Source organism: Tamandua tetradactyla, chromosome 16, assembly GCF_023851605.1.
Source record: "Tamandua tetradactyla isolate mTamTet1 chromosome 16, mTamTet1.pri, whole genome shotgun sequence".
Lineage (NCBI taxonomy): Eukaryota > Metazoa > Chordata > Mammalia > Pilosa > Myrmecophagidae > Tamandua > Tamandua tetradactyla.
This window is the reverse complement of record NC_135342.1, coordinates 71672869-71687132: the sequence shown is the minus strand read 5'-3', so window position 1 is coordinate 71687132 and position 14264 is coordinate 71672869. Positions and strand designations below refer to the sequence as shown.

General features: G+C 39.9%; 1 long non-coding RNA gene across 3 annotated transcripts in view; it reads left to right on the top strand.

The window, feature by feature from the left end:
• Positions 1 to 1061, top strand: part of LOC143660374 (uncharacterized) — a 187219-nt gene extending 186158 nt beyond the window's left edge. For all 3 annotated transcript variants that reach the window (XR_013163992.1, XR_013163991.1, XR_013163993.1), the window contains one exon: positions 678 to 1061. This is a non-coding gene — a long non-coding RNA (uncharacterized LOC143660374). The remainder of the gene's footprint in view (positions 1 to 677) is intronic.
• Positions 1062 to 14264: the final 13203 nt, after the last annotated feature.

Sequence of the window (14264 nt, the reverse complement as noted above, 5' to 3'; positions counted from 1 at the left end):
CCATAAGCTCTAAGGTTTGTGAAATGGCGAACAAATCCCTTGGAGATGGAAATTTTCAGACTCTGGGTCCTCAGTGCAAACATAAAGAAATTCTACTTTTATAAGAACTATGAATGGCCTAAGAGCCCTAGTCAAATCATCTTTGATCTCTGGGAGCCAGCCTAGTATCTAATACAGAGTTTGTGTGTAACTGATAAGAGATAAGTGACATATTTACAACTTTTTCAGTAACTGGACAGTCCTGGAGTCAGTTCTAGAATAACCTCTCTTTCACCTTTTGGGCAGTGTGAGCCAATCATTTGCAATTTTACTTTCCTAAACAAAATTAAATAATATCAAAAACTCCAAAGACTCCTTTGGATGGTTCCTTTATACCCTTAAATCTTGGGCATTGCATGAGAAGAAGGAAGAGCCTTGGGCAGGAAAGCAGATGACCTTGTTTCTGCTTCAGTGTGGGCTAATAGCTGGGTGTGAGAACTTGGGTGGTTGTTTTACCTATTTGTAAAATGTGTGAAAGGGACTGAAATTGATGCTTGTACTTAATGTACCAACCAAGAGCATCACGGATTAGTCCACTAGAATAGCCTCTAACTCATTAATTTGTTAACAGTATCAATTATTGACAAAGACTTGCATAACTCCAGGACAAGTTCCTGTTTTCTTTTTTCCCCCTACAGAATTAGCTAACCTAGTGAAGTATGTGCCACACAAACGAGCTTGAACTCAAGGTCAACCCAGAACATAAAATACCCTGCAAGCAGAAACAGAGTGAGCAGAATCACCAGAAAGGAGAAACATGGGACCAGAAAGAGAAGCAAGGGGCTGACCATTACACGTTCCAGCAACATCACAAGCCTCCTCATCAAAATAAAGGCTCAACCAGCAGTAACAGCAAATATGCAATTTCTAGTTTGAATGTACAGTGAATCACCATGTGCCAACATCCCTAACATCCTTCTCATCATCTCCCTTTGTTTCATCTAATAAGATCCGCACTTGTCTGGGATTTGAGATGTGGTCTCCTGAGCTCTGCTGGCTTGCTTTGCAATAAAGCTCTTTCTTCCTTCCCTGAAGTCTCCATGTCTCTTTTTGGCTCAGAGCACATAAGCGAGGACTCACCTTTGAGAGGGCCCACTTCATGTGGGGCTCAAATTAGATATCCTCAGAGTTCTTCCGTGTTGCACATTCTGTGAATCGATTGCTTTCACACCTCTTGTATCAAATCATGCTAAGCAAGAGCATATTATAGGGACTTCGGTACATTTCAGGTACATGCTTCCATATTGAGTTAAATCCCTCATTTGTCTTTGACCCCTATCTCCCACAACTTTATTTTAAGTTGTATAGTTTGCTGTGAGGTTCCCCCCCCATTATTTTTTATTCTTGAGAAAACTGTTAATTCATTTTATATTAATTTAGACTTTTCTATAAGTAATATTTTAAGTTAATACTATACAATTTATGTCAGAGTTTTTATACTTCACTGTGTCAAAGAAGATCATTACCAAAATTAAACATAAAGAACAAACTAGGAAAACATGAGCAGTCAGAAGAAATGATGTCTATGCATCTCTAAATGACAGATTGATAAACTGAACTTGGGAATTTACTCACTAGAGAGCTGTTGGTATTTCTGTGGTGAAGGTTGCTTATTTTTAGTTTAATTAGACATGATACTTCAACCTGCTTCAGTAAAAATAATGTTTTTTTAAATAATTTGAAATTTTGTCTTTCTCAACAAATAGACTTATGGAAGTGGAGAGATTAAAACACATTTAAAAAGTTAGTTAAGCTGATGATACAAATTTCACCATGGTTATGGAACCTGTTTTCTTCAAAGTGAAACTGCAAGAAATTGACATTTATTTTAAGTCTTTTAAGACTTTTTTGTTCCTCTCATTCCCATAAGCATGTCCATTTATCATTTCAATTCATGGCTTTAGTTCCTGGCTGTTGGTTTATGAGTGCAGGTCTCGGAACCACCATCACTGGGTGAGTCCCCCTCTAAGCCCCAGTACCAGCAAGGAAATCCTGGTCAGGACCAGCCTCCACCTGTCATCCTGAGCAATTCCCAAGACACCAGAAGGGGTGAGTGGAGGGTCAGTCAGAAATACCTGTAGGGGTCATGATGCACACAGCTGAAATAATATCAAGATACTATTATGGGCTTGATGTCCTCTAGATAATGCCTACTCCATTTTTACCTGTAGACTGCCAATCTTTATCCTGGTCAAAAAGCCCAGAACCTTGGGTTTCAACACGATACAGGACAAATTCTAGAGTACCCATTGACCCAGGAAATGGGAGGGGCTATTTGTATTTTGAAGCAAGACTTCCAGGGAGATTCTAATATTCACCCACTCACCATTGCACACTTCGTTGAGAAGTGATACTCAGTTCTGCAGTGCATTTCAAATTTGTTTGCACATAAGAAAAAACTGGTGGGCAAAGTGGTGAAAATGCAGATTCCCTGGCTTCATCCCCCAATGATTCTAACTCAGTAAGTCTGGAGTGCACTCACAAATCTGCATTAAATAAATGAGTCTACACATTCCTTTTCCAGAAAATTCTGATGCTGTTAGTCTGGGCATCAGTTGGAAAGATTCTGATAAGGAATAGAACAGGTGAATACTGGGAATATTTAACTATTCAAATAAATAAAAGGTTTAAACAGTAGCCATTAGAGGTCTAGCCCAAGCTAGCTACCAACCTGAAGGTGTGATAGAAATAAAAGCCTCCTATTATCTCTTTATCTACACTTCCTCCTTCTCTCATGTTTCTTCCTTGCTTTCTCTCTCTCCTTTTTCTATTCCATGTCACACTAATAATAGCAAGTAATCAGATTGCACATGGAAATATTTTTACTTTTGGATAGTAACTATGCTAATAATTACAGTAAAAAACAAGTAAAAGGACTCCTTTGTTGGGTGCTTACCTACCCCTGTCTGCTGTAATAAGCTGTTTCCATGTTTGAACTCATCGAATTCTTGGAACCATCTTACAAGTAAGACGTGAGCTCTCCTTTTCAGATAAGGAAGCTGAAGCTTAGAGAGACTTATTCATTTGCCTAAGTTCACCAAAATGGCAAAGAGAAGAACCAATATTTATCAAGAGTTCTAATGCCACAGCATATGTTATTAAACTTGCTACTAAACTAATACAATGTGGGGGTCTAGTTGCCCTGTTGTTAATTTGGAAAGCAAATAGAGTATCATAAAGGGCCATTTTAACTGAGCCTTGAATTTGCGTATTGGACTTGATTCCTGCATGGCCCTGAGTTTGAATTGTATGAGAGGCTCTGAGGTGGCAAGTGATCAGGCACCAAAAGAAGGAAACAGAGTTTCTATCTCTTGGAAAACTGAGCAGAACCAACAGAAAAAGAGCTGTAACTTTTTGGAATCTGGAATCAATACTATTTGGATGTGATCTAATGGACTTGATGGGTCAACCCAACTCCTACAAACAAACCACTATTGGCCAATATGTGCTTCCTTGCCACCCACCCATTCTCAATTGCCAAGACCTGCACTCATTTACTCTTCCTTATGAAACTTGTTTTGATTTTGTGAGCCTCACCCTTGCCTGGCCTGTGGTCAGGGAGTCAATTGCACAGAATGCCTCCTCCATGTTTGAAATGCATTTGTCTTTCTACTTTTCTTTGACAGTTAAACTGAAGGCCACAGGGTTGACTTCCTGGTGTCAGATCAGGGTTTCCCTCTCCTGCCCAGCAGTAAATTCAGCTGAATGTTCACAATGTCTCATAACCCTTATTTGTCTTCTACCAGATAAATGTTTTGTAATTCTCTCTGTAAAGAAATGACAAACCTAAATGATAATTATTCCATATGCTTCTCAATTAAACTTCTTTGTAGTTTATGTGGTTTATTTGTTTAGATGTTGGGACACAAATCAACAATTATAAGAAGTAACAATAGTTATTGAATGATTGTCATATAGTTTTCCAAGTTTTATGTATGTGTATTGTGTGTATAATTATAGTTTATATATGGGTATGTCATGGTCAGGTTCATGTGTCAACTTGACCAAGTGGTACCTGTTTATCTAGTTGGGCAAGTGCTGGCCTGTCTTTTGTTACAAGGACATTTCATAGAATTAAATCAGGAGCACATCGGCTACATCCACAGCTGATTCCATTTGTAATCAGCTAAGGGGTGTGTCTTCTTTAATGAGTGTGCTGGTTTGAAAGGGTATATGCCCCCTAAGAAAAGCCATGTTTTAATATAAATCCCATTTCTTAAAGGTAGAATAATCTCTATTCAATACTGTATGTTTGAAACTGTAATGAGATCATCTCCCTGGTTGATGTGATTTAGTTAAGAATGGTTGTTAAACTGGATTAGGTGACGACATGTCTCCACCCATTTGAGTGGGTCTTGATTAGTTTCTGAAGTCCTATAAAAGAGGAAACATTTTGGAGAATGAGAGATTCAGAGAGAGCAGAGAATGCTGCAGCACCACGAAGCAGAGAGTCCACCAGCCAGCGACCTTTGGAGATGAAGAAGGAAAACGCCTCCCGGGGAGCTTCATGAAACAGGAAGCCAGGAGAGAAAGCTAGCAGATGATGCTGTATTTGCCATGTGCCCTTCCAGCTGAGAGAGGAGCCCTGACCGTGTTCACCATGTGCCTTTCCAGATGAGAGAGAAACCCTGAACTTCATCGGCCTTCTTGAACCAAGGTATCTTTCCCTGGATGCCTTTGATTGGACATTTCTATAGACTTGTTTTAATTGGGACATTTTCTCGGCCTTAGATCTGTAAGCTAGCAACTCATTAAAGCACCCCTTTTTAAAAGCCATTCCGTTTCTGGTATATTGCATTCTGGCAGCTAGCAAACTAGAACAATGAGTGATGCTTAATTTAATCACCGGAAGCCTTTTAAGGAGGATTCAGAAAAGACAGGTTCTCTTCCTGCTTCGGCTGGCTAGCCTCTCCTGTGGAGTTTGTCCAGACCCTCCATGGGAATCGCCAGCTTCACAGCCTGCCCTAGAGATTTTGGACTCTATGTTCCCATGATTACTTTAATAAATTTTATATTTATGAATTTTTCTTTTGATTCTGTTTCTCTAGAGAACCCTAGCTAATACAGGGTATTTACATGTGAGAGAGAGAGAAAGAGACAGAGGGAGTGAGACAGATTCCAAATGGTTGAGATGATGTGAATGAGTTCTTAATTAGATCTGGAGACCAAGGGAAGCCCTACTTCATCCATTTACTAGCAACATGACTTTGGGGAAGTCACTGCACCTCACACGGGTGTCTCAATTTTCCCATCTGTACAATAAAGACTTTAAGGTTCAGATGTATGTCCACTTCTTGTTATGACAGTACAGTGAAACAGTTAGCTAAATGGCATGCACAGGGAAGACAAAGTAAACAAAGTAAAAAGGAAACTAGGAAATGATGAACTAGTTGCCTTAGTATATAATTTGTATAGATAAAGGAGCAAAAAAAGAAAGATTTTCTCCCTCTTCCTTGCCTTGATTTACCTTCTACTGCTTTGTTTTCCATTCCTTCCCTTCAGAAGACAGAAAACAAGGGGACACACTGGGAAAGCTTTCTTTCACAAGGGTCAATTGATCTGTTTTGCTTTGGGAATTCCATCTGCATTCTTACAGTGTCATAGTTATTTGCTGTTAGAAAAGGCAGAGATTTTGAGAAGGCCATTGCCTGCTGCTCTAAGTCACTGAGGCCAGAAATATCTCCTGCCGTTCCTTCTTATATTGTATGTTCCAAAAAGTAAGCCAGAATAACAGGACCATAATAAGCATGATTAGAAACTTAGTAACATACACTTAAATCTCAAATCCATCCTCCTCTCCCCAGTAAAGACAGGGATCACTGGTTTTTGTTCACTGTACATATTCGAATATCTCCTGAATGAATGAGAGCTAAAACACAACAAAGCATCGCTGGGTTCAGTAGCCAAATGGCTTCTTTGGTGGGCAGCATGGGTGGTATGAATCGAAAGAAGGCTAGATGTATTGCCTCACTTCACATCCCAGACACTATGAATTGCAAATATTCGGCCCTGTCCGTGATCTTGGCTCACGATCCTATCATTGGCTTAACCTTTTTTTTTGCTTCACAAAAGGGCTGAGGTTGAAGGGATTGTCTCTAGAAGATATTTTATCAGTATGATACATTATTATCAAAACCCTATGGGTTTTGTATTGATTTGGTGGAATTTAATCCATTAGGCAAAACTTGTCCACTGGTCCTTCTGAAATACCCCCTTCTATATTTTTGGTTTACTTCACAGAGGACTTCTGATTGAGAATATCTATGAGGCACACCCTTTACAGGTTGTGACTGAGTCCTTCTGACTTTCCTGATTTCAACAAAAGCTTATAAAGCCTCATTGTACATCCTTTCTCTATGTCATGCTTTCCAAAGCAATTTCTTAATTTTAGTGTCTTTTGCCATCCAAATAGGCTGAGAATTTCCCTAATCATCAAGTCTGGCTTCTAGTTTGTTTAACCGTTCTTCTCTCAATTAATCTCTCTTCTCTCACATTTTCCTATGATCAGCAAGAATCAACTAGGCCATATCTTCAAGGCTTTGCTTGGTTGGCTAGCTCCTCAGCTAAATATCCATGTTTATCAATTAAAGTTCTGTTTTTCACATAAGTGCAGCAGACAACTCTGCTAAGGGCACTGTCACCATATAACAAGGTCCCCCTTCCTCCAATTTTCAATGGCATGTTCTTCACTTCCTTGGGAGCCCTTACCAGCAGCATTTTAAGGCTTATCTTTCTACTAACAGTTTGGTCATGGTGACTTAGGCTTTGCTTAGGCAATGTTCATATTTAAATAAGGAGAGTAAAAGCAACTTGCTTCTCATCCGGAATGTGATGAGACTTATGATTAAAATGGAAACAAACCATGTACACTGAAAATGCTCACTAAATTCACCTAGAGCAGCAGTTCTCACCTGAGTCTGTCCCTGCAGACATTTGGCCATCTCTGGAAACGTCTGTGGTTGTTGTAACATGGGGGATAGGATGCTGTGGCTACTGGCATCCAGTGGGTCGAGGCTGGGGCGGTGCTAAACATTGTACAATGCACAGGAAGGTTCTCCGCAACAAAGAAATTATTGGCCTAAAATGTAGATAATGCCAAGTTTGGGGAACAGTGAATTAGACTACAAACAGTATTCATGACTCCTAATTTCTTTGCTGTACATTTGTCTTAATATCCTTGGAATATGGCGTAGGAAAACATATGTATATTTTTAAAGATACAAACTATATATTGCTCTTCCCTGAAAGGTAGGATATAAAGAAAATGGGCCTCTTCTTTATATAATTTATCATTTTAGTGGATTTGTTCACCCCTGTGATCGCAGCACTCACCAGACTACACTTCATGTTATATTTAGGGAAAAACACCACTCCTCTCCTCTCCTAGGTTCTGGCCTCCTGGAAGGCAGAAAGAGTGCCTCATTCACTTGGGTATTTCCCAAAATATAAGGTAGAATCTTGCACTTAGTGACTATAATAAACACTTCTTGAATCCCTATCTGTACTATTGATTTTTTTTATAGTTTGAGAAATTTTCATATGAGCAGACAAGTCAGGGAAATGCCAGCTTACAATTGAGTTCTAAGTCTTTAACTCACCAGTATATGTAGACTTTTCTTTCTTTCTTCATCTTTATATGCACCCCCCACCCCTTATTATCTCTAAACCTGGAGCCCCAGACAGACTGAAAGTCATCCCCCCACCACCACTCAAGGGTAATTTAGAGCTTGGTTCTCCCGTACAATTTCTTTGACTTGAACAGCCCTTCTCCCTTATTTCCCTGACCAACTCCCAGTCCTAATTTAAGGCCAAACTTAATATCATTCCCACTGTTCTAGTGATGGTACTTAACTCTGCCAAAGCATTTAAAAGAACAAGTCACCACCTGTTTGCAGATTCAGCTCCTTCTCCCTTCACCTGTTTCAGGAAAGGAACTAAGTCTCTTTCCTCTTTGACTCAGGAGCACCCAGCACAATGCAGTATGCGCTAGAGCTGGGTATTGACTCTGTGCTTACTTGGTTAAATGAGTACTCTGATTGAGCAAGGTCAGGGAAGTGATCCTCTATAAAAACTTACAGGCTAAGAGCATGGTCCATCAGAACTGAAGCTCTCTCTATCTTTGTTACCCAATACAGTAGCCCTTGCCCTCATAACTACTGAGCACTTGGAATGTGGCTGTGTGACTGAGGAACTGAATTTTCAACATAGTCATACATGGCTCATGGCAACTACATTGGACAGCTTCAAGTGACACAGAAAGCTGCACCACCCTCTGAGTTGTAGGCTAGTTCTCCCATGAATGAACCGTGTTGATCGTTTATTCTCCTCTCTTCCAATTATTTGGATGCACATTGGTCTCCCCAACTTTTCAAAGTATATGTGATGATACACTTTAGGTCAACCTAACCTGCTACTTCTTCTCACCATGTGGAATATATTTTGAAATGTGCTAATTTGCCTGAGAAGTCACCAAATCTTTGAGAGGTGGGACAAGGCCTGAAGGTTTGAGAAGTGAACTATCCAGTGCTCCTGACTTTCTCTCAGCCACAAGGCCATTGGTACCATAATTTGATCAATGACATGGGACCCATCTGGCCTAGTGAGAACAGGATGGTTTTAGGTTCATGAATTTTTCTGTGACTCTCCTTCAGTATTTGAAACTTTTAAATGTTGCATGTCTTTAAGAAAATATTTATGATAGGCATATTATTAGAAAATATTTCAGATATGTATTATTCACCTCTGGCTGAGTAACTCAACTATACTTAGAATATTATTTTACCTTTTCTAAGTTGCAAAATTTGGAAAGAACAGTGAATCTTCCAGAGAATAGAGAAATAGCTAAAAAGATATTTTGCTCTGGGGAAGGACACAAAATTGAAAAACTGGGAGATTCTTTTGAAGGTAGCAAACGGCAATATGAATGAAGAAGACTCTTCTGATTGCGAGTTTTAGGGATGTGTGGAAATAGAGCTTGTGGATCCTGCTGTCATGTGGCAAGGAAGATGGATAGCCCAAACAGTCAACCAACATAAGGCCCTGTCAGGGATGAAGGCTCTGAAAGCTCACGCCCGCCCCCCCCATGGACAAATAGTCCTGACCCCATAAATCCTGTTGTCCTAGTTTTGTGAGATCCACAGAAACAATTGCTCTAAATGTTCAAAAGAAGTATAGTAATTAATTTTCCACTAGTCACTCTACTTGCCAACCTGCAGGGATGTGTTCTAGTTTGCTAGCTGCCAGAATGCAATATACCAGAAACAGAACGGCTTTTTAAAAGGGGAATTTAGTAAGTTGCTAGTTTATAGCTCTAAGGCCGAGAAAATGTCCCAATTAAAACAAGTCTATAGAAACGTCCCCCAATCTAAGTCACCCAGTGAAAGATACCTGGATTCAAGAAGGCCAATGAAGTTCAGGGTTTCTCTCCCAAGTGAGAACGCACATGGCGAACACAGTCAGGGCTTCTCTCTCTCATCTGGAACGGCATGTGGCAAACATAGTGTCATCTACTAGCTTTCTCTCCTGGCCTCCTGTTTCACGAAGCTCCCCGGGAGGGGTTTTCCTTCTTCATCTCCAAAGGTCGCTGGCTGATAGACTCTCTGCTTCTCATGACTACATTGTTCTGCTCTCTCAGAATTTCCTTCATTCTCCAAAATGTTTCCTCTCTTATAGGACACTCCAGTAAACTAATCAAGACCCATCTGAAAGGGTGGAGACATGTCTCCACCTAATCCAATTTAACGACCACTCTTGATTGAGTCACATCTCAAGGGAGATGATCTAATTACAGATTCAAACATACAGTACCGAATAGAAATTGGAAGAAACAAATGCCTTTACAAAATGGGTTTAGGATTAAAGCATGGCTTTTCTAGGGTACATACATCTTCTGAAACTGGCACAGGATGATCAAACAGGCATGCTCCATCTGCAGCCAGAAAAGCTGCCCCAGTGCAACCAGAGGTTGTGCTCACCAGCCACCAGCTACCTTCTAAAAAAAGGCCATCACTTCTTTTCAAAAACATCCTGCCCCCTTGCTCTCCCTTTTGATCAAACAGTCTGAGGGCACAAAGGTGAATCAGAGTATGTGTTTAGGTTTAAAATCTTTATCTTTTGACCAGTATGGGATTAAAGCTAAAGAACAAAAAAACATTTGATTAAAAATTTAAATATTCAGAACTGTGTTTCTGCAACTTCTCCACAAACAAGAATATTAGAGGCAAAGCATTTGAATTGCAATAGGAAGTTTAATCACATTGGGGGTTGCTGTAGAACAACACTGATTTGGGGAGTTGGAAAAACTGAGTTAATGTATTTATATGAATGGCAGAATTTAATATGCACTTTTAATTATTGATGGAGATCATCCACTTGCATGATTAATAATATTTGGATGTGATACAAAAACAGGTTTCGGGTTTTTGTACCCACCGTATCACAGATAAAAATGGTAAGGACGTTAGGCAAGTAGGCTGAGCACGCATTTGAATCAGAAGACCTATATTCATGCCCAAGTTTTGCTCTAGCTATGAAAGTTGACCATTTGAGCCTCAATTTTCTTATTTATCAAAAGGGAATTAAAAACCTTACTCTTGCTAATATGACGCTAGATGCTGGTATAAAACAGTGAGGAAAAAGATATATAATCCTGATGAAGTTTATAATCTAAGGGGAGAGAGATAATAATCAGGTGATTAAATGAATGTCTATTTAATTACAGCTCTGAAAAGTGCTAGGAAGGAAAGGCACATGGGGCATATTTCAGGAGAAAGTGAGGATGTCACATGGGATCTGCCAATAAAGATAGAGAGTGAGAGAAAGGAGTCAGACAGTTTTATAAACAAAGGAAAGGCATGTACAAAGTGGAAGGGGGCATGTGGTGCCTACAAACTCCACTAGGAAGTGATAGAGATTGAGGGAGCAGAGGGTTTGAAACAAGGTTTGGAGGTAGGAGGGATCAAGGTCATGTCAATCTGTTTGTACAGGATGTGATGATAATTTTTTTTTAAATATTATAGTGGCAACACATATACAAGTCAGGCTTTCCCATTTAAACCACTTTCAAATTGTACAGTTCAGTGGTATTAACTTCATTCCGAATGCTGTACTACCATCACCAGAGCCATTATGGAAACTTTTTATCATCCTTACACTCTATACCCATTAAGCAATAACTCATTCCCCATCCTCCCCCTATCCCTGGCACCCTCTAATCAGCTATAAGAAATTGTATATTCTAGGTATTTTACATAAGTGGAAATATATAGTATATGTCTTTTTGTGTCTGCCTTATTTCACTCAACATGATGTCTTCAAGGTTCATCCATGTTGTCACATGTATCAGAACTTCAATCCATTTTAAGGATTGTATCCATTTTAATCCACTGGATACATATACCACATTTTGTTTATCCATTAATCTGTTTATGGATACTTGAGATGTTTCTACTTTGTGAATAATGCTGCTAAGAACACTGGCATGCAAATATCTGCTCAAGTCCTTGCTTTCACTTCTTTCGGGTATAAACCTAGAAGTGGGATTCCTGAGCCACATGATAAGTTTGTATTTAACTTTGAAGAACCATAAAACTGTTTTTGACAGCAGCTACACCATTTTGCACCCCCAACAACAATGTACAAGGGTTTTGATTTACCTACCTGCTTGCCAACACTTGTTATTTTCCATTATTTGAATAATGGCCATTCTGGTGGATATGGCTGGTGATAATTTTGATCTTTGTCCTAAGAAGAATAAAAGCATGGTATGTTCAGGTCAACTTTTTGAGAAGCTCACTCTGGCTGGCCCATGAAGAACAGACTGGAAGAAGAAAGTCCAGATGCAGCGAGACAACTCGAGGCTGTCATTGAAAGCCCAGATGCAGGGAGACAAATCAAGGAGGTGTTCTAGTGTGGGGCTGATAATAGTTTGGATTAGGAAAGTTTCAATAACCCTAACAAAAACCAAATAAATTCAAGAGATATTGAGAAAAAGAAATGGCAGAACTTGGGGTTGAGGGATATAGAGTTGAGTGAGTGGATGCATCAGGAAGGGCTCCCCTGTTTCAGGCTCTTGGGGCTGGACCTGGGGTAATGTCATTCCCTGAGTTGGGAAGCCCTCAACAAGGGAGTCAGGAATTCTGTTTTGATGTGTCCACTTGAAGTGTTTTGTGCCATTAGATGGAAAGAACAAGCAGGCAGTGGGATACCTATGTCTGTCTCAGAAAAGAGGTCAAGTCTAGTGATCCAAATAGTAAATCACAAACTGAAGTCAAATCTTTGGTGAAATTTCCTATATATGCGATGTGTTATATCTAAGGAATGTCCTAGACACTAAAGATTAGGTCAAAATCAAGTGGAACACAGTTCTAGTCTTCATGGGGAGTTCAGTGGGGGAGACAAACCTGTAATGGCAATGAAGAGGGGTCAGGGCCAGTGTCCTTAGGTGCTTTGGGGGTTGAGTGGAGGGGCACCTCAACCAGAGTTGGGTGCGAGTGTTGATTTCCCAGAGAAGGTTGTCAAAGTACAACAGAGGCCAGTTGTAGAATGCTTCAAGATCATTGTCTTAGTTTACCAGGGTTGCTATAGCAAATCCCATAGACTGGTTGGCTCAAACAACAGTTTTGGAGGCTAGAAGTCCAAACTCCAGGCATGGCAGGATCACGCTTTCTGGAAGCCTATAGTGTTCTGGGGGTAGCTGCTGGCATGGAACTCAGTCTCTACTCTGTCTTAAGGCCATGTCTCCTTCCATCTTCTACTAACATGTCTGAATTCCTTCTGCTTATAAAGGCTCCAGCTGGGTTGATGTAGGGTCCACTCTGATTCAGTTTGGCTTCATCTTAACTAAGAGCATCTTCAAACAGCTTACATACAAATGGGTGCATATCCTCAGGACCAGGGCTCAGGACTTGACCATGTCTTTGTGGGGGATGTGATTCAATCTTCAACAGTCTCAGTGAGGACAGAGCTTTGCTTTTAAAATGATGATGACTAGTAGGGCTCATTAAGAAGGTGAGAAAAGTTTATGTAGGTCTTGCCATTGTGGAGAGACAACTTGATATGAAAGAAAGAGAGCACATTCCAAATAAGCCAAAATATATGGCAAAGGCATTATAATGTGAATGCTACTCTAACAGTTTCAACCACAATTCATATTTAGAATTCTGAAAATCAAGAAAGTAAAGGTTATTTTTAAACCTGCTTTTGGAAATCAGTATTATTTCTTTAGGTCCACGTCTTATGAGAGAGGACTCAAAAGAACACATTTAAAATTGATAGGTGAATAATGGTTTAAAGTCACAGAAATAGACTTGCCTTTGCCTGTGGACTCTTCTTCTTCTCTGCTTCAAATTAGCACATTAAATTAATAGATAGGTGGATTTTTTTTTCATGTTATTCAGAGTTCAGAATCCAGACGGCTGTCTTGAACTTCAGATAATAAGCACAGAGCAGGTCCCCCATTTCCTATTGCATGAATTAAAAAAAAGGCACAGTGACAAAACAAACAGGTGGAGACTGTCCCAGGAGCCTGGCATTTGAGAACTGCCTCCTTTGATGGCTCTTATCAGGCAGAGCCCACAGAAGTCCCCACGCCTCCCTGCTGTCCTTGTGATTGTTCCAGAACATTCTTGAGAGAACAGAGGCAGGAGGAGTCAAGGCCAGGTGGGTCTTGCTACTGAGTTCTTTTTCCCCAGCAGCTGAGGACAACATTTAATAGAAAAGTTGAAAACATGCAGACCAAAGGGCCATAAAAAATGCAGGACTGTTTATGCTCGACAATTTACTTCGCCCAGTTTTCCTTCCTGTTAATGCTGTAGTTTTTAGAGATCTGGTTTATCATGCACAGCAGCACCTTTATTTTGTGACTAATTACTTTCTTCTTATTTGTGGGACTATTTCCCTTTCATGTTCATCACCAAGATGTTAAAATATGTTTGATTTATTATCTTTATTAGGCCCTTCTGACAAGATTTCCCTCTCCACACCCTAGGTTTGCTGGTATTACGTAGCTGACATAGTCCAATGCGTCCAAGGGTCCAGCTCTATGCATTTCCCTTATAATCCCTCCTTACCAGTGGAACATTCTTATCAATCAAAAATTGAGTAAATTTATTCATGCTATTGCTGGCAAATAATTCCCCTTCTCCCCTTTATAATCGTTCCACTCCATTTCTTGCAAACACAAATAGATGACTAACTTGGCTGCATTACCAGTTTTTAGAGCATGG